We start from the raw sequence: 18,462 nt of genomic DNA, 5'->3' as shown, positions 1-18,462 counted from the left end.
AATCCACCTATACATTAAGTAAGAAAACAGAAGACTCATTCCTAAGATTGAACTTTTAAAAAAAAGACCTAGAGTCTCTCCCTTAGGCTTTTCAGAATCCTTTGAACCTCCCGACAGTTCTCATTAAAGAGTAAATGCTCAGCAATCAGCCAATATCCCAGACTGAGGGCTTTGGAGTATCTTCAGCACCTCTCCCCAGGGAATCCTGTGTGGGAGGGCCCAGAGAAATAAGGGAGCTTGTGCTTCCCAGCACATTTATTTCAGCAGATTTTAAAAGAAGATCACTAGTTTCACAAGACCCTCCAGATTTATAATTTTATCCATCAACAAAGCATTTATTAAGTGCCTACTATGTACCAAGCACTATGCTAAGTGTTGGAGATATTTATAAATAAGACCCTCAAGGTCCTTACATTCTCCTGGGGGGGGACACAATATATTCATGGATATGTATAGAAGATGTACAAAATAAATACAGTGAAGGGGCAAACTAGAGGAACACCTAAGGGAATACAGAAAGGATTCTTGAAAAGGGATCTGGGGTCTCCACGAGGTTTAACAGATTCCCAAGAAACTTGCAGCTTATGCAAAAGAACAGGAGCAGGAAATGAACTATCATACATGGGGAATAGCAAATGGGCTAGTATGGTGGAAGAGTTGAGAAGGAATAATAGGAAATATGTATAGGAAGACTGACTGAAGCCACATTATAAAAAGAGCTTTCAATACCAGTTAGTCTAGCAACAAAGAACTGAAGCTTCCGGAACAAGGGAGGGAAGTGGTCAGGCAGATGAATCAGAAATGTCAATCTAGCTGCTGTGTTGTCTATGGATTGTGAAAGAGAGACAGGATGCTGGAATACTAATTAGGAATCTACTGCACAGATCCAGGCAAGAAATTATAAAGATTTAGAGAAGGAAATAGCTATAAGAAACCTTGAGGAGGCAGAACTGAGAGGACTTAACACAATGCCAGGCAGAATAATGAGAATGAAGAGTTGAGAATGACTCCTATTTTGCAAACCAAAGGTACCATCAATGAAAATGGTTCAGAAAGAAAACTACTAAGTCCTGTTGTAGTCATGTTGAGAATATCTAGGTGACAAGTAAATGGAAACACAAGACAGGGACTCAGGAGAAACACTTGGGCCTGCCTGCCTGCCGGCCCATTGAGGGTAAGTGAGCCCATGAAAGCTGGGAGAGGAGGAGAGAAGTGGGTATAGAGGGCCAGGACAGCCACCTTCAGGGACCAGAGGTGGGTTATGATTCTGCAAATCGGACCCAGAACTGATCTATCATGAAGACCAAGGGAGGAGAAAGTACCCAAAAGAAACAGAGTGTCAATTGTCCCATAGTACAAAGGTCAAAAAGAATGGGGACTTGAGAATGTCCTGATGACAAAAAGCCACAGAAAAGACAACAAAAGGAGGTAATAAAAATCACAATACCAAATAATAAATGATTTAAGGGCATTATATAAGCGTAATAAATATATAACATGATATTAAGAACTGAGAAAAAAGATCATTTCCTAAAGAAGTAGGGCATTTGAGTGTGCTTTTTAAAGAATGGATTAGAATTTAACAGACAAAAAAGGATAAAGAAGACATTCCAAACATAAAAAAATAGCAAGAGAAGAGACCCAGAGAAAGTAAAGTACAGGGTATGTTTGAAGGGTACTGAGTCAGGTGGAATAAAAAATACAGTGAAAATGAGCTATAATAAAATAGATAAGATTGAAAAGGCAGAGTAGCATCTGATTGTAGAATGTTTCTGAATGCCAAACAAGAATGAACTTTTCTTCAGGGATAATAGCGAGTCTCACTTTAGATTTTTGAGAAGAGTGATCTGACCACATGTATCCAAGAGGAAGAACTATTTGGCAGTAACATCTGCAATATTGAAGGCCAATCCAAAAAGGGAGAGAATGGAAATGACAAACTTGTTAGGAGGCAATTGTTACATCCAAATAGAGAATCAAGGAGAGTCTTCATTTGATTGAGAAATAGATCAGAAAGAGATTCGTGTAAATGATAGGGGCAAAGACAGAATTAAAAACATTTCAGAATCAAATTAATGAGATATGAGAGAGGGAGAAGTAAAAAGTTACTTTAACTTAGCTAAAGACCGACTATAGTGTCTCAGAACATTCCGTGGCAGATACTAAGATATACAGCATTTGATATTCTGATAAGGATTATCGTCGCTAATACCAATACAAACAAAAGTTAAAAGACAGAGTAGTGTAGTTTTAAAATATTTGATATTTGATTTTTTTGAAAGGTAAAATACTATACATGTACTGGTTTGTGATGCAGGCAAAAGGCACAGTAGGTAGAACAATGGATCTGGAGTTCAAATATTATCTCAGATACTTACTAGCTGTGTGATCTTGAACAAGTCCATTTAACCTCAATGTGCCTAGTTTTCTCCTCTTTGAAATAAGGACAATAAGTGCATCTACCTCCTAGATTTGTGAAAATCAAATGGAAAGCACTTTGTAAATCTTAAAGCACTATACAAATGCTCTCATTATTCTTTATTCTCATGTAAATTACATGCAATAATTTCCCGAAATGGACCTAACACTTAAATTGTTTGCTTAGTTCATTAGCCAGTTCTAAAATAGTTCTCCAAGCAAAAAATTTAAGTGGCTTACATTCGCAGCAGCCTTCAATGCAAAGTGAGAATCACTAGACAAGAAACAAGGCAAAAGAATGCTAGTAAAATAAAGGTTGAACTCAAGTGTACTTAAGACATTTCAAATAAAGCTTTTCTAGTTAAAATCATATACCCAACTTTCCTGATTTCCCAAAGCACAGGCAAGAAAAATTTTTATCATGAAAAATTCTTCTCTAACTTCAATATTTATTAAATGACTCCATGTGTGCTAAGCATGGAATGGCATTTTTAAAAATTTTTATGAATGAAATTTATTTGGATTATTTTAGCATTTTCTTTCATTCATGTTTATTTAAAATGCTACAAATATGCAGATCAATTGGCATTTTATAAGTACTATGTACCAAAGTGCTAAATATGCTAATCACATGTTAAAAAAAATTTAAATTCCCCTAGCTCTAAGTATAATTAGTAATGCAGCAAAATGAGTGTGCAATTTACCTAAAAGTTTTTTTTAATAATTACTATAAGACTCCTAATATTTTAGTCATGTGCACCACCTATCTTCCCTTCTCTTTTTGCCACAACTTATGTAAGACCCTCATAAACAACACTTTCTTTTTGCCATGTCAGGATTAGCATTAGTTCATTACACTTCTGCTTAATTATGCTTACCTGAAAAACACATCAGACCTTAAAAAGACATGGCAGAGTGCTGTCCCAAGACAGGACTGACTTCATCTCCCTCATAAATGACAAACTACTTCCTGCCCTAATACATTTAGATTTGCTGCCTCCATTCCAGAAAAAGGGAATACCTTTTAGGCACACAAGGGTATCTTCCTAAAATAAACATGGATCAAGGAAAATATTAAGAGGCCAAAAGGTAGTTAAGTTGAAGTGACAGAAAAAAACATTTTAGAACAGACTTTACAAGAACACAAGCATAGAGGAAGTACTGTGACCACAGGACCAGTGGTTGTCCAAAGACAATCATCAGGAACTTATTTCTAAACTCATTTCTAAAGTTCTGTGTAAAAAACAAACTTTGAGCTCAGTATCATGTAAAGAATTCTGAATTTAGAATCCGAGGACCTCAGTTCAAATCTTGGCAACTCCTCTGATATTCATTAACCCATCAAACATTTGTAAACACCTAATATATGAAGCATGGGCACAGAAAGAAACCAAACAATCCTTGCCCTCAAGATGTGATACTGTTTTGGAGAAAACAACATGCTCACACATATACATCATATGCAAAACAGTATGGAGGATTAATATACTGAAAAGCTGAAGGGGAAGAGAAATCAAGAGAGGCCTCAGGAGGCCTTAAAGTTATCCTCTCTGTGCCCATGCAAACGAATGCACTCCCCTGAACTTCAGCAGTTTGCCATCAGCTAACTACTGAACGTTTCACACCCAGTGCTCCAGAGATCCTAAACCCAACTTCTCCACATCTCTACCCCAGTCTATCCCTTTTTCAAACTTCCTTCTCTGTCAAAGGCACAGTCACTGTTCAGTCTCTCAGATTCTACATGATCCCCGGCTTCCTAACTCCTCTTTCCAATCATGTGTAAGACCTCACTGTCTCTTTCTCCTCTCTTAAATCTGATGCTGCCCCTCAGGGGTTCAGACTCTCATCACTATTAGCTTCCATTCTCTCTACTTCAGTCCATCCTCCACATGGCTGCCCAGATGATTTTCTTTTAAGTACAAATCTGACCGTGTCTCTGCCCCACTCAATAAACTCTTTCCTTTAGAAGCACACATAAACACCTTTTAAAGTCCTTCCTTACCTAACCTGTCTTTTTCTCCTTGTTGGATGCTACTCCTTCTCCAAGTTGGGGATCCAGTCAAACTGGCCTCTTCTTCCTCCTCCTCATTTCCCAGACCTCTGCACTTAAGTCATCTTCCACTTGGAATGAGTTCCCTCCTCACCTCAACTTCCAAGAACCTCTCTTCCTTAAACAAGTACCTCAAGCACTACCTTCTCGGTTTCCTGATTTGTTAATACCCAATATCTCAAACCTTTTATTTTTTATTATTTTCTTTACACTCACACCACCCTCCATTAGAAAGTAAACACTTTGTGACAAATTGTTCCTAGTATCTAGAAGAGTACAGAACAGAATGACTGAGGAGAATAATGACTCTACAAAGTGATCTACATTCCCTCCCTTAGGGACAGCCCATTTGAAAGCAGAAATGTAATATCACATATGGATCTTGTTGGCTGAGGAATCTTTCACTTCTACTATTGTCAAAGAAAAATATATGTTACCATAGTTGAAAAAAAAAAGCATGTCACTTACAAATCCCAAAAAACAATGATTGTCATGCTTGCCATAGTAATAACTCCAGTGGAGAGAAAGTGCAGCACTTTGGTTAAGCATGTCAGAGGGTAAAGGGCAAGATGACCGTCGACATAACCATATTTCTCTTGGACTTCAATGGAAGTTTCTATGGAAACTGTAGAGTTCTCATTGCTCCAGAAAGGAAAACAAAATTAGCGTCCTCAAATGAAGCTTTTTTCTATTACATTCTTGGCCTCAATAATAAATTTCTATAAAGTTGATAAGCAGTAATACTAGAGAAAAAGTCAATGAAAAAACCAAAACGAGTGAAAATTTATCTTCAGAACAAAAACAGACAACAGTTCTAGCGTTCTGTAATGCCCAGCTTCTTAACTTGTGGTTCCAGACCACATGTGGGGTTCGTGGAATTAAGATTTATTAATTGTTTGATGTGTACACCTATTTTATACATCTATATACCAAAAGGTCACATTAAAATTTCCTTAAGCAAAAAGGAGTCGTGAGTGGAAAAAATCTTAAAAGCCCTATGGAAAGAACCTGGAGTGGGAAAGACCAGAATTCCAATTCTATCAAGTCAATTAACTTCCACTGGCCTCAGTTTCCTCATCCATAAAATGGGGATAACACCCATTTCCCATGATTGTACTAAGGACAAAATGAGACATTTGGAAAATGCCGTACAAAACCTAAGTGGTCCATAAATGCTTGAATTAAAAATTCTCAACTACTCCTCCAGAAAGGAGGTTTCCAATAGTTCGGGGTGGTGAAGCAAACAGGCCCGACTCCGAACTCCAAATGCTCCCCAGGGTCGGTTATTTGCAAACGAGCAGGGGCGGGCTCGGTCGAGGAACGCAGCGTACTAGGAGCTTCACAATTAATGGGATTCAGAGGGAGTAGTTTCACCGCATGTCTCCAAACAAACCGGGCATCCACCTCGCCCGCTGCCCGCGGGGCAGTCCGCAGCAGACGCTCGGGTTCCTGCGCCCCCGGAGCCGTGTCAGGCTCTGTGACCCGCGGACGCCCGCGGGCTTTCTGGGCCCTTCCCTTCTCCAGGTGAACAAGAGTCTGGCCCAGAGCCCCCGAGGTCGGCCTGGAACTCGGATCCCCGCGTCCGCAGGCTCGGCGCTCGGCCCAGACACCCGGACCCCAGACTCTCAGCACGGCCTCAAACGGTGTAGCGCTCCCGGCTGACTGGGACACGTTTTCTTTCCCAAATGAGACGTGTTCGGCCCCTTTACTGGCATGCAAAGCGTGTGGGGCCGCGGCCGCACCGGGCTTCCCCTCGGAGATAAGCGGGCTCCGCCGCGGGCACACCGACTTCTCAAAAAACAAGACTCGTCGGAGACCCCCCGGCCGGTAGCTGCTCTGAGGAGGGGGCGTCCGCGCTCAGCACTCCCCTACAGCGAGGGTTTGGGCACTGCAAACCCGACCCCCCCTCACCCCCCCGCCTTGTCACGTGAGCCTCGAGCCCCCGGGACGTGCGCTCCCTCCCGGACCGTGGGACCCACCCACCGCTCCCAATTCGGCCCGGGCGGTCTCCCAGACCCCAACTTCGGGAGACGGCGGAGATCGAGCCCTCTCACCTGCGGGGGCGACAGCGCCAAGAGACGGAGGGTATCGGCTCCGGACAGTCTGTACTGTGCCACCAAAGACACCTATGACCCCTGACCTTCTGCCGGCCCCGCCAGGCTGCGGCCCCTGAGCCCACTGACTGGGGTTCGGTCCAGCCGACACCATAGAGACGCCCCCGGAAACGGGACAGAACGCCGGCCTCTGTCCCTCCGGCTCACTAGAGAAGCGGCTGCGCCCGGAACCGCGCTAAAGCGGTGCTCGCCCCGTAGCCCTGGGACGGGGACGCCCAGTTCAGGACGGGCGCCGTCCCCCCTGCTCCTCACTGTGGCCGATGGAGACGGTTACTTTGAATCAGGCCTCGCCCCGAAAGGGATCTCCGGAGGCTCTCTTCCACTGCACTCAGATTCCAAGGGCCACTTCCGCCCGAACCTAAGATGGCTGTCCGGTCTCCTCGCTACACGTCGTAGGGAAGAGGGAGGGACCGTGGTACATCTCCCGCCCTTCCATTGGTTCATCTGCCAGGACCGTAGTTCTGTGCGAAACGACTAATGTTTTGCCCGCCATGATGAGTTCGGGCAGGCATTTCAGAGCGACTCCTGGCTGCGATAGTTCCGCGGGGACTGGCCGGGAGGTGCTTTCCGCAGGTGAGCCTGCTCCTGAGGGCGGGACCTCGTCGTCCCAACCCCTCCTCTGCTCCTTTACCCTTTCCGCTCTGTGTTGCGCTAACTTTTCCTAGATTTTCAAATAAATAATCATTTCTTAAACTCTGTCGCGGTCTCGAAGATCCGAGCGCCTCTCGGCGCCGAAATGGACTCCAAGAGCCCAGTCAGGCCGCACGGAGGCCACCTCCCGTCGTTGGGCTCTACATCTCGAGCGATTAGTCCCTCTCTCCTCTGTCGTTAGTTTCCTTTCGGGGGCAGAATCTCCTGAAGGGGGCTTTGCAGCCCCCGCCCCCAAAGGCTCTTTAAATGTTTGTTCGATTGAATTTTATACATGAGGAAATTGAATTCCAAGGCTCAGGGATTGGCATACCGATGATCCCTGGGCTCAACTCCCCGCTCGCCCTGTTCCGTTTTAAAACAAACATTCTCCCTTCCGAAAGAGAGAACGTCCCTGGGCACGGGAACCCAGACCCGGAATGACCCTATTAGGCACCCAGGGGCATCCTGGACCCAGCCCCTCACGGTAGGGCAGGAGGCGCCTGCGGTGGGAGCTGGGACCCTCGGTCGCGGGAAGCTTGGGGGAAGACCACGGTGCAGGAAGCACCCCTGGGATACAAAAACATTTACATTTGAAATCATGAGTAATAGTAGGCGGGCCCGACCCCAAGACACCTTGCTAGGACAGAAGGTTGCTGCTCTGCGTCTTCCGGCTCGGGAGAGGACGGTGACGCGCACCTGAAATGGACCCGAGGGAGGGGGTTTCTAAAGGGCGCCTGCCTTCCCGCCAGAGCCGCCTGGGTCTGGGGACTAGAGAGACCGACTGCGGCCAAACGCCAGAGCAGCTTGACCTTCTGAAGAGATGTGTCGCATCAGGTCAAACAGGAAGGACCCTGCATCCTGGGGCTTGTCCTCCCGTGCTCTTAGCTTCCGTTTGTCTCTCGTTTTGGATTTTAGCCATTTTCTTTAATCCATTAATTAGTGGGTATCCAATTGACGAGATCTTCAGTGTTAAGTGTGATTTAGTAGAGAAATTGAACCCTGGGACAGGCTGGCCAAAGGCTCTGATCGAAATCAGTTTAACTCCGTGATCCCACTCTTTGGGGAGGTGGTCATATCTGAAATCCAAATTATGTCAAACCCCTGAGAACCGCCCTCTGTAGGAATCTCACTTTGCCAGGCCTTGTCAGGAATACCAGGCTTGTCCCTGAGGTTAAATTTTCCCTATCAAATCTAATTACGGGCCATCCCATGGCTGCTGCCTTCCTTTGGGTCAACCCACCAGGGCACTATTCCTCGAGGTGTCTTTTCTCCTTGTCTTCTCCCCTTTACCCCCCTCCTCCCCCCACTAATTTTACCATGCGTCCCTTTCAGGAGTTAGCCTCATGGAGTGCTCCCTTTCTTCTGGGTAATTGTGAGGAGCTTGTGTTTCTGTGCTCTCCCAATTCTTATTTCGTATTAACCATTTCCGGTGTCTATTGTATACCTTCATTTTTGTCTTTTGCCAAAGAGAAGAACCATTGTGAATTCTTTATGTGACCGAACTCCAACTTTTGATGCCTACCATCATCTGGTGAGGAGCCCCACATCATAGATCACATCACAACCGTTAAAGGCACGTTGGACAACCTAGCTCTGGCAATCAAAATTTAAGCACTCCACTCTCGTTTCTGATGGCTTGATAATGAGTTCTTATGTAGCCCATAAGAAAGAATGCCTAGTACAAGTGATCTATTCGTGGTCCCAAACCCTGGATGTTTAGGGCACTTACTCAGTTCTGCAGACATTGTGGCTACTTAAATCTGTCTCATTGGAATGCACTCCTCCTTCTATGCCTACCAAAATCCACTCTCTTCTAAGAGTGACCCATAGGAGGAAGAATAACTTATGTAGGAGATTGTGGGAGAAAGAACCAGAGAGGAGAAAGGATTCAAGCTCAATATGAAGATGAAAATTTTGGATTCTCTGAGACAAGATTGAATGATAAGAGTAGGTTCAAATAATTAAAGAGGATTAAGAAATAAGATTTGCAGAGAAGTGAAATGGAAAAACCTTTATTAAGTGCTTACTCTTTACCAAGTATAGCTAAGCGTTCAATATACAACTAGGACTTAAAGGCAGGCCCAGCTGTCAAAGAGCTTGAATTCATCAATGGAAGGATTCAGCTGCAAGTCAGATGGCGGTGCCCAATAGGCGGCAAGGCACTAGCCAGGCAGATGTTAAGTACTGATAGATGTTAGGGAGCAATGGCAGGAGAGAAAGTAAGGTTCAGTGCTCCACCATCCCACCAAAAGGTTGTAGCTCATCAAATTGGTGTGAATGTCTATATCCTTAGCTAGTGGTTGCTGGGGAATAGGAAATAGAATTGAGGATTAGGAATGACAGCTTGGTTATTTCCAACTGGGGTTGAAACCAGGGGACAGAATCTAGCTTCTAATCAACAGGGCCAAGGTGGGGAAAAGGAAGAGATCTGAGGCACATATGCTAACTCTTCAGCCACAAAAAGGTAAGTGAAAAAGTTAGGCAATAAAACAAATGAAAAGGATTGTAAAACCAGATTTAAAATTGGTTTAGAGGAAAAGGTAGATGATTATGACTGGGAAGGGCTTTTATTTTATATATATATATATATATATATATATATATATTTATAATGTCTTCCTCTTACTCTGCCTTACTGTCCCCCATTGAGCAACAATGGACAAAAACAAGAAAAAAAAACCCTTCTTAAATATGTGTTATCCATCAAAACAAATGCCATAATAGTCCATACTTTAAAGTGTACCTCAGTTTGAGAACTCGCTTGCCTTTTCCCTCTTCCCAAATATGTGAGGGTAGGGACTGGGGGCTGGAATCTCTTCTCCCCAACTCCATCCTCATGACTCCCTACACCTAAAACAGCAAGGATGTCACAGCAGGTAAACATGCCAGTAGGATAGGAGTCACTTGGGCATGTAGCCCAAAGCCTTAAAGGACAATGTTTCTCAATTTTCTGCTTAGAGGAGGATTTTAAAATATTCTAGGCATCATAATACTGAATTCTAGTTTTCTAGCAAAGACAAGAGATTTCTTGGGAGCACTAAGAGAGTTCCCTTGTGGATCAAAATTCTAAATTCAAGAGTTTCTGACTTAGATTTTGGATGTAGGATTTTTCACATAAAGTGTTTATGATGTAGCAGTAGGAAAGATTTAGAGATGCTCCCTCAAAAAAAAGAATATAGTCTTCATTTCTTTCTTGATACCCTACTTGAATTGTTAAAGGTAGTAGACTATATGGACATTTCCAAGGCAACAAGAAAATGTTTTGTTTATTTAGCAAATTCCACAGCACCTTTTGAAGGGAGTCTAAATTATAGAATGGCAGAATGAGTCTTGAGGAGACTATACAATACTCAGGGAAAGAAAAATGGTTTTTATGGGTTAAGTTTTTCCTGACAGCAATCTCAAATTTGTTGCTGGGATCAGCAGATGGGCTCTCTGAATGAGAGAACCTTATCAAATAGTTTTTTTTTTTTGTTTGTTTGTTCGTTTTTGTGGAGTGAAATAGGAGATTTGCCATTGTAATATTCTCTTCTCTAAAGTATATCATTCCTGTGAGCAGGTTTCTTGAGGAGCTTCTGGAGGCAACCTTAGTTTCAGTTCAAAGTAATAATCACCTCAAATGCAGCCAGGAATTAATGTCCAGTATTAATTGTTTCTTCTAAAATAGCCTGGTTAGCTTTCTTAGGGGCCTATCTCTCTCCTTGGTTCCAAGAGCTCTTGCCACTTGTCCTTTGCTTGTAGGAGCTCCTTATACATGATCTCTTAAAGGTATGAACTCAAAGGTTGACTCGTCCTCCGAGAGTGGGATTGTGAGAGCTGTGACTTGTGAATCTCCTCCACTGAACTTCTGAATCCTGACTTGTGAATCTCCCAGAGTGCCTATCAATTTTAGTGACTTAACACCTTGTAACAATCCTAACATCTCCTGCTTTCTTTTGATTTAGAACATAGATGGTCATGACCTCTCTGACTTCTCAAGGAGATAAGAACCCCCCAAAATAAGGTGATCATGCCTTCCATGACTGCTCACAAAAGGAGTGAAAACACCATAAAAAGGAGGTAGTCGCACCCTCCCTGACTTCTCAGGAAGGGAGATGAAAACACCAAAGGAAATGGAAAATCAAATCAGATTAGCGGGTTTCTGAAGGGGCTCACTTGAAACAGCTATACATAAATCCATCAATATGGGAGGTATTACACATAATTACATAAATTACATAAGCACACAGTAACATAACACTGGCTAGTAGTGATGTAACAAATAACATGAATCAACATGAGGAATTATACATGTCCATAAGTCCTTAGAAATAGTCCAAAAGGAATCCATTGTCCATTAGTTCATGTGCCAGGAATCCAATAATTCCTGCAAGCTTTGAAGTCCTTCAATAGTCTCATCTTGTGTTAGGGATTCCTGATGGTTTTCAAGTCCTGCAACAGTATCAACAATTTTTCATCTCAGGGAATCAATAATTCCTGCTCGTTTTTAAGTCCTACAACAGTCTTACCTTGTATTAGGGAATCCAATGATTCCTGCAGTTTTTGTTCTTCAACCATGCTTTCAGTGTCAGATGTTTCATAGATCTTCTCCTTTGTTTTGAGGTTTTTCTCCTTTTCTGTCTCTCTCCAAGTGCTCCTTGCCACTTATCTGTTTCCTTCTCCATCTGTAGGAATTCAAGCAAACCCTCTCTCCCAGGCAGTTAACTCTCTAATTTCCTTCTATTTACCACTTTGGGGATTTCTCCTCATTACCTGGCAATTATGTTGAAACTGTTTGCCCTGGACACTGCTCCCATATTATAATCAAACCTTGGCTTTTCATAACCCTGACAATGCTCTCTCCACATTTTCCTTGAAGAGAAGACTGTTTTCTAAACTTCTGTCCCATTTCAGCTGAAATTCTACTTTAGCTCTTTAACAAAGTTTTCTTGCTGTACTCACCCTAATTTCTGGGTCAGAGAGACTTTTCCACTGAAATCAGGATCGTGTCTGCCCTACATTCAGGCGCCAAAGCCATGGTCATTCATTATATGTTGAGTGCCAGAAAGGCACTGTTCCCAACATATGGAATATTTTAGAGACAAATTGTACCTAAAGTTTTTTGATGAGCTTCTTGGATTAATCTGGGTGACTATTAAAATTACATCTTGTTCTGCTTCCCCTAACCACTATCCTAATCAGCTAGTAAATTTTAGCAGAAAATTAGGTTACAAAGAGGAACCTAGTATTGCAGAAGAGAGCTATCTGCATCCAGAAAGAGAATTGTGGGGACCAAGTGTGAATCACAATATTTTCACTTTTTTTGTTGTTTGCACTTTTTTTCTTTTTTTTTCCTTTTTGATCTGATTTTTCTTGTGCAGCATGCTAATTGTGGAACTGTCTAGAAGAATTGCACATGTTTAACAAACATTGGATTACTTGCTACCTAGGGGAGGGAGGGAAAAATTTAGAACACAAGATTTTGTAAAGGTGAATGTTGAAAATTATTTATGCATTTGTTTTGAAAATAAAAAGTTTTAACAACAAAAGAAAAAAAAGAAACCCAGAAGCCACACAAACCACCCAAAGATCAAAGGAGCATAATTTACAAATTTTAAATTTAGGTATTTACCCTAAATCTGGTAATATGTGCCAAATTAGGGAAAACAATATAGGCACTACTATCAAGAATTCTGATCCTATGATATCTAAATTACAGACAAAATCCAAACCTCTATAGCTCCAGACCAGCAGAACATCAAAATCATAGTGATAATTTTGAGATGACATGGACTTGTTGACTTTGAAGTTTTACAGATAACTTTGACTATATTAAAAAGAACCTCAAGATAAGAATTAATCTTTCTCTCAAAACCTTATAAAAAATGAGACTTTAAATTCTTCTTTCCCCCTCTCCCCAATCTTCTTCCATTTCCATCTGATCCATATATCTGATCCAGTGCTCCCAATTCTAATCTATGGCATCATGAATGCTATTTTCTATCTTCCCTCTTTCCTATCCTCTTCCTAATTCTGCCTCTCTTCAGCATCCATTCCCTCTGTATCTCTTCCTACTTTTCACTCCTTGTCTCTGTGCCTTATTAAATATATTTGCTGTCCCATTTTTGCCAGTTGTGATCAAGTACCCAAAAAACTAAATGTGCCTACCTCCAATTTATAACTTTATAGTTTCATAAATTATCAGTCAGTGGTTATAACAAATCAAAAGAAAGAAAATTAGCCATTGAAAAACTCCCAGAATCAGATGTACTCTAGGTGAATGTAGAATCCTTTTAGGGGCCACAAAGATTACCTTTGTAGCTTTCCCACTATGAATATACCCTTTTTTTGGACAGAATGTAGAAGTGTCTTCCTCATATCCTTCAACTAAACAGACATTAATTAAATGCCTCCCATGTACAATGGCATTATTCTAGATTCATAAATACAAAATAAAAGCAAGAACATTCTTTTGGAAGAATAAACAAGACTCTTTGAAGATGAAGAGACTACTAGTAATTTGGTAAGGAGAGAAAGGGAAAAAGGAGGAGTTGATGGATGAGCTGAACTAAGAGATGACTAAGAGTGATTAATTTGAGTCCTCAGATGGGGGGATGACATCTAAGAACACATATTGGATCAGTGTGACTCAGATTCCACCCAAGCCTGGGGCACTTTAGCCTGAGGCTTTTTTAGGTGAGCATTGAGCCAGGTGCTTCACACTGGCTTAAAGGACTCAAATTAGTTGTTTATGGAGATTCTACAGAACTCTAGGAAAGCAATCAAGAAAGTCTTAGGACACTGGACTCCAGCTTTCTTAGTGGCAGACCTGTGAAGAAACCGGCTCTTCTCAACTCCTGGGCTTTCCCTCTGAGAGATTATTCTATTTCCTGATTTGAGCTGAAATCGTTTTTAAAATTTCAACTGAAGAGCCCCTGTACTCTTGTCTATTTTCCATTATACTATAATCTGTAGAATTTGCAATTTACACATGCTGTTTTGCTCAGATAAATTTTATTTTATCTTACTGGCTGTTTGTGAGGTCTTTGTGTAGAACTTCTATTTGCCAGAGTGGGGCTACTTTGGTAGGGTCAGGTCTGGGAAGCCACTTTCTATTTGAACTTATCATAGCATTAGTCTATAGATATTGGGTGGAGGGTTACCAGTAAGATACTTCTAATCTAAAACTCCTTTTGAAGAGATCTCTTCAGGTCCTTACCTGCCTGTCTCTACTATTGTCAGTTCAGGCAAAGCCTTCTTCAACTCCCTGAAAGCTGGGCTGTCAACCATACAGGTATGTCAAGATAGATATTGAAGGTGATGAGGTTTAGATTTGGGGAATCCAAATGAAATTAGGGTTTCTGGTGATCAGGGAGTTAAATGAGTCTAGTGGCAGGTTTGGGGTTCAGGGAATCAATGAAACTCCGCTGCAATCCCTTGGGATTCGGCGCAAGGGTAGGGAGTTTTGGGGACTCCCTTCTGGCAGCGTAGAAGTTCTCTATAAAGGAATTTACAAACCCAAAAACCTAGATTGATAAGAGGTTTATTATGGGGATTGGAAGCATAAAGTCTGGTTAGGGAAATAGGTGAGGATAAAGAGAGGATGGCACTGGAAAAGAATATTATTCCAGCGGGCAGATCTATGGAAAATGGAGTTTTGAACTGAGAATAGGGCAGAAAGACCTGGTAGTAAAGGGAACTGCTAAGGTCCATCCGCAAAGATCTTAGTTGATGGAAGCTCATTATATTGCTTGTCTAGGTGGGGATTGGGAAATCCAAGCAGATCATCAGAATGAGGGCTGGGACAGTTGGAGCAGATCAGAAGCTGAGAGGAGGGGGGGGGGGAGGGAGGGGGAGTCCAAGTTGGCTCAGATCCAGTGGGGGCTGGGAAAATCCCAGATCTATTGGAATTTAAAGGGGTGCTTTTGACCAGGATTTGTGAATCAAAGATCCTGGCTTCCTGAACTGAAATGCCTCAGCCAGGAGAGGCTGGGAATAATCTGAAAGGAATCACAGATCAATAGGAAATACAGTTTCTTAAAGGGATCACAACCTGCTTCAAAGGCACTAGAGAGGAGTTCAGGGGTTGTGGTGGACAAGAAGACTCAGACAAATAGTGAACTCGAGGAAAAAGGACAAGGAGTGACCTGGAGGCTAATCACTGGCTACAAGGATCTCTGGACAAAGGACAGAATGCTGAATGAAAGATACCATGCAATTCTGACGGAATGTGTCACTTGATTTGAGACAGAGAATGGCCAGCACTGACAAAGGGAAGGTTTCTAACAATGAGTCTGACGTGATCTCAGGCACTAAGGGTTGGGGTGTGAAGAACTCACAATGGCCATTCTCTTTGGCAAAAGCTAGATTTATTTAGGGGAATAGGTTACAGACAAAATGAAGGTGTGTGGAATTAACTAAGTGAAGACATTCTCATGGGAATATAGCCTTAAAGTATATCTTAAATATGACTTGAGACTTTATAATAAATAAGAGAAACCCATTTTTTGCTTTTTTCTTACTCTGAGAATCTGATTATTTTTGTGGTTGATACTGTCTCACACAAAAGGATATAATCAATACTGGGAAAGGTAAATGTGAAATAGAATGGGACAGCATATGAAAGACAAGTCCCTCAATGGAACTTACAATTATCCCATAAGAAAAGGAGCCTCCTATGAGCCTGGGGAATGCTCTTAGCTGGAAGGCTAGATCTTAAAAGAAACTTGGAACCCTAAAAGTTAGCTGTGAAGAGAAGTGGAGTTAAAGCATGATAGAGTTACAAGAGATACAATAAAGTATGGGGGTGGGGTGAGGTGGGGGGATTAACAAGGAAGAGTGCCATGGTGGGCTGACCCAAAGGAAGGCAGCAGCAAACCCATGGGTCATAAGTTGTTTTGATGTAAACTATGTCCCCTTTAATCTTTGGAAGAAGGGTACTCCTTTGAATCTCAAACCCTCTTGGCCTCTTGGAGGGACCCCACCCATTGATAGAGAAACTCCCAGGCAAGTAATCTCATTCAATTGGAAATCTTGGCCTAAGGCATGGCCAAGGCCCTCTATTGAGTTGAAGGTTAGTCCCTCATTCATCTGGAGATTGCCCCTGGTTTGGAGCCAAAGAGATCCCATAAAATCAAATACTATGTGCCCAGACTTTTGCAAAAACAGCCTAACAGGATTTTGCCCACTAAGAAAGCTATCTTCTTAGTGTATTAAAAACCCACTTTTGCCACAAATTTTGGGTTTGTGAATTCTTTCACAAAGAATCTGCTACATCAACCAGGGGCCTCTCTCAACCCTCTGTTCTCACACATCAACATTTGATGGCCTGATATGGGGATCCCCGAAATTCTGGCAGAGGTAAGCTTTCTCTTGCTGTTGTCTATTCTATAGCTAGGACACCCAAATAACCGGGAAGATTGGGGCTGTTGGGAGCTTTTAAATTCTAGCAGAATTCCCTAGCTGGGGACACTTATTCAAGGAATTCCTGCATTCTAACAAAAAGTCCCCTTAATCAGGGAAATTTTGTCATCTCTCCCTCTCTCTCTCTCTAGGGATGCCTAGGAGGATGGGGCACTTTAGAATTGAGAAAATCTAAGGGTTGTGGATTTGAGACTCAGGGGCATTCTTCCCCCAAAGATTAAAGGGAACAGAGTTTACATCAGGGCTTTTCCAATCCTTTCCCCCAAAAGATTAAACGAAACAAAATTTACATTAGTTTTATGGGGAAAATTTAGCCTCAGAGTCTTGACATAACTTGGATTTCTAACTGGATTATCTTTAGAAGATGGGACCAAGAAATTAAACTGACCTCCATGATTAGATTCTTCTTCCTTCTTGCCTCAGGATTAATTTTTATCAATTCCTCTTCTAACCACACCTAACATTGAATAACTCATCCAGTTTTCAGGGGAGAACTAGGTGTCAGACTATGGAAAGAAACGTGAGGGGAAGAAATGCCCTCTCCAGGAGAGCAAAGTAGAAAAATCAAAGAGAAGGTTTAGACAAATAGAGCTAAGCCAGGGAGGAGAAAATGCAAAATAAGGACACCACCTGTCTCTTGATGCAGCATTACTTTTCAGTTTTTTGGCTGCAGATGTTTGAAACTCAGATCCACTTACAACTGTTCCACTTACAACTTTTGAAGTGTTCTCCACATAACTGATAAAGTGATTTTTCCTAAAGTGCAGATAGGATCATGCTACTCTTTTAATTAATAAACTTCAATGGTTTCCCATTGCCTCTCAGATCAAATATAAACTCCTCTGCTTAATTTTTCAAGCCTGGATCCAGTGTACCTTTCCAGTCTCTTTATACATTATTCCCTTTCCCATATTCCATGATTTTCTTCTTGTCCTTCACATATGACACTCTCTCCCATCTCTGTACTTTGCCGATTTAAAATCTCATTTCCTAACAATTTGAAGCCATATTACTAAAACAAATGCTTTTTGATTTAGCTATCCCACTATTAAGTCTATAAAACAAAGAATCAAATAAAGAGGACAATTATCTGTATGCACAAAAATAATTATAGTAGCCCAAAATTGGAAACTAAGGAGGTGCCATTGTACTAGAGAAAGGTTAAGAAAATTGGAGTACATAGATGTGAAGTGAAATGAAATGAAAATATTTCTGTGTCATAATATTGAGTTTGGGAAGGGGTTTATAAATAACCCCAATGTGATGACCGCGCTAGCACCCAGGATACCCCAGAATCAGCCGGAGTCAGGATAAGCAAAAGTCCTTAGTCTTTATTCTTGGTCTTTAGACGCAGGATTGAATAGGATGGAAGCAGAATTTCCGCCACCGCTTTCTCCCCCATCTACCGCCAAGAGTGTGATCCTGGCTCATCTTACTCCACCCCCTGGTGCCTCCTACAATCCTCTATATACACCAATCATTGAGCCAGCACAGGATAATGGGAAGGACCATTTTCCAAGCATATGCCCATAGAGTACTGTCCAATCAGTAGTTAGCCTCAAGTGCTCGGCAGTCCTGACCTCAGTGCATTGACTCAATAGTTTCAGCCCTCTACACCCCAAGTTTGGGGTTATAGATGGTGTCATGAGGTGTCTCAAATGAATTTGCAGACTTGAACCCATTTCCAAATCAAGGAGCAAAATTTATTGTAATTATGCTATTACAAGCAGACTGAATTATAATAGAATTCAGCAAGTAAATAGAAGCAAAGAGACACATTTATCCAGCTTTCTATCATTGACATGCTAATGGTCTCCTGAGTTTGGTTCTCATTGACCAGATTATTAC

General features: G+C 42.0%; 1 protein-coding gene across 2 annotated transcripts in view; it reads right to left on the bottom strand.

Annotated features, from left to right (window-relative positions):
- SCYL3 (SCY1 like pseudokinase 3) overlaps positions 1–7,370 on the bottom strand; it is a 33,595-nt gene extending 26,225 nt beyond the window's left edge. Inside the window, exon 1 of one of the 2 annotated variants that reach the window (XM_051998984.1) lies at positions 6,523–7,370. The gene's annotated coding sequence lies outside the window, so the exon portion shown is untranslated. Of the gene's footprint in view, positions 1–4,936; positions 5,024–6,522 lie in introns of those variants that run through there. The other variant, XM_051998985.1, reaches the window with a different exon arrangement.
- Between the last annotated feature and the right edge of the window lie 11,092 nt (positions 7,371–18,462).

This window comes from Antechinus flavipes, chromosome 4 (genome assembly GCF_016432865.1).
Source record: "Antechinus flavipes isolate AdamAnt ecotype Samford, QLD, Australia chromosome 4, AdamAnt_v2, whole genome shotgun sequence".
NCBI lineage: Eukaryota > Metazoa > Chordata > Mammalia > Dasyuromorphia > Dasyuridae > Antechinus > Antechinus flavipes.
Note: the sequence above shows the minus strand (reverse complement) of the source record. Positions and strands in the feature narration are given on the sequence as shown.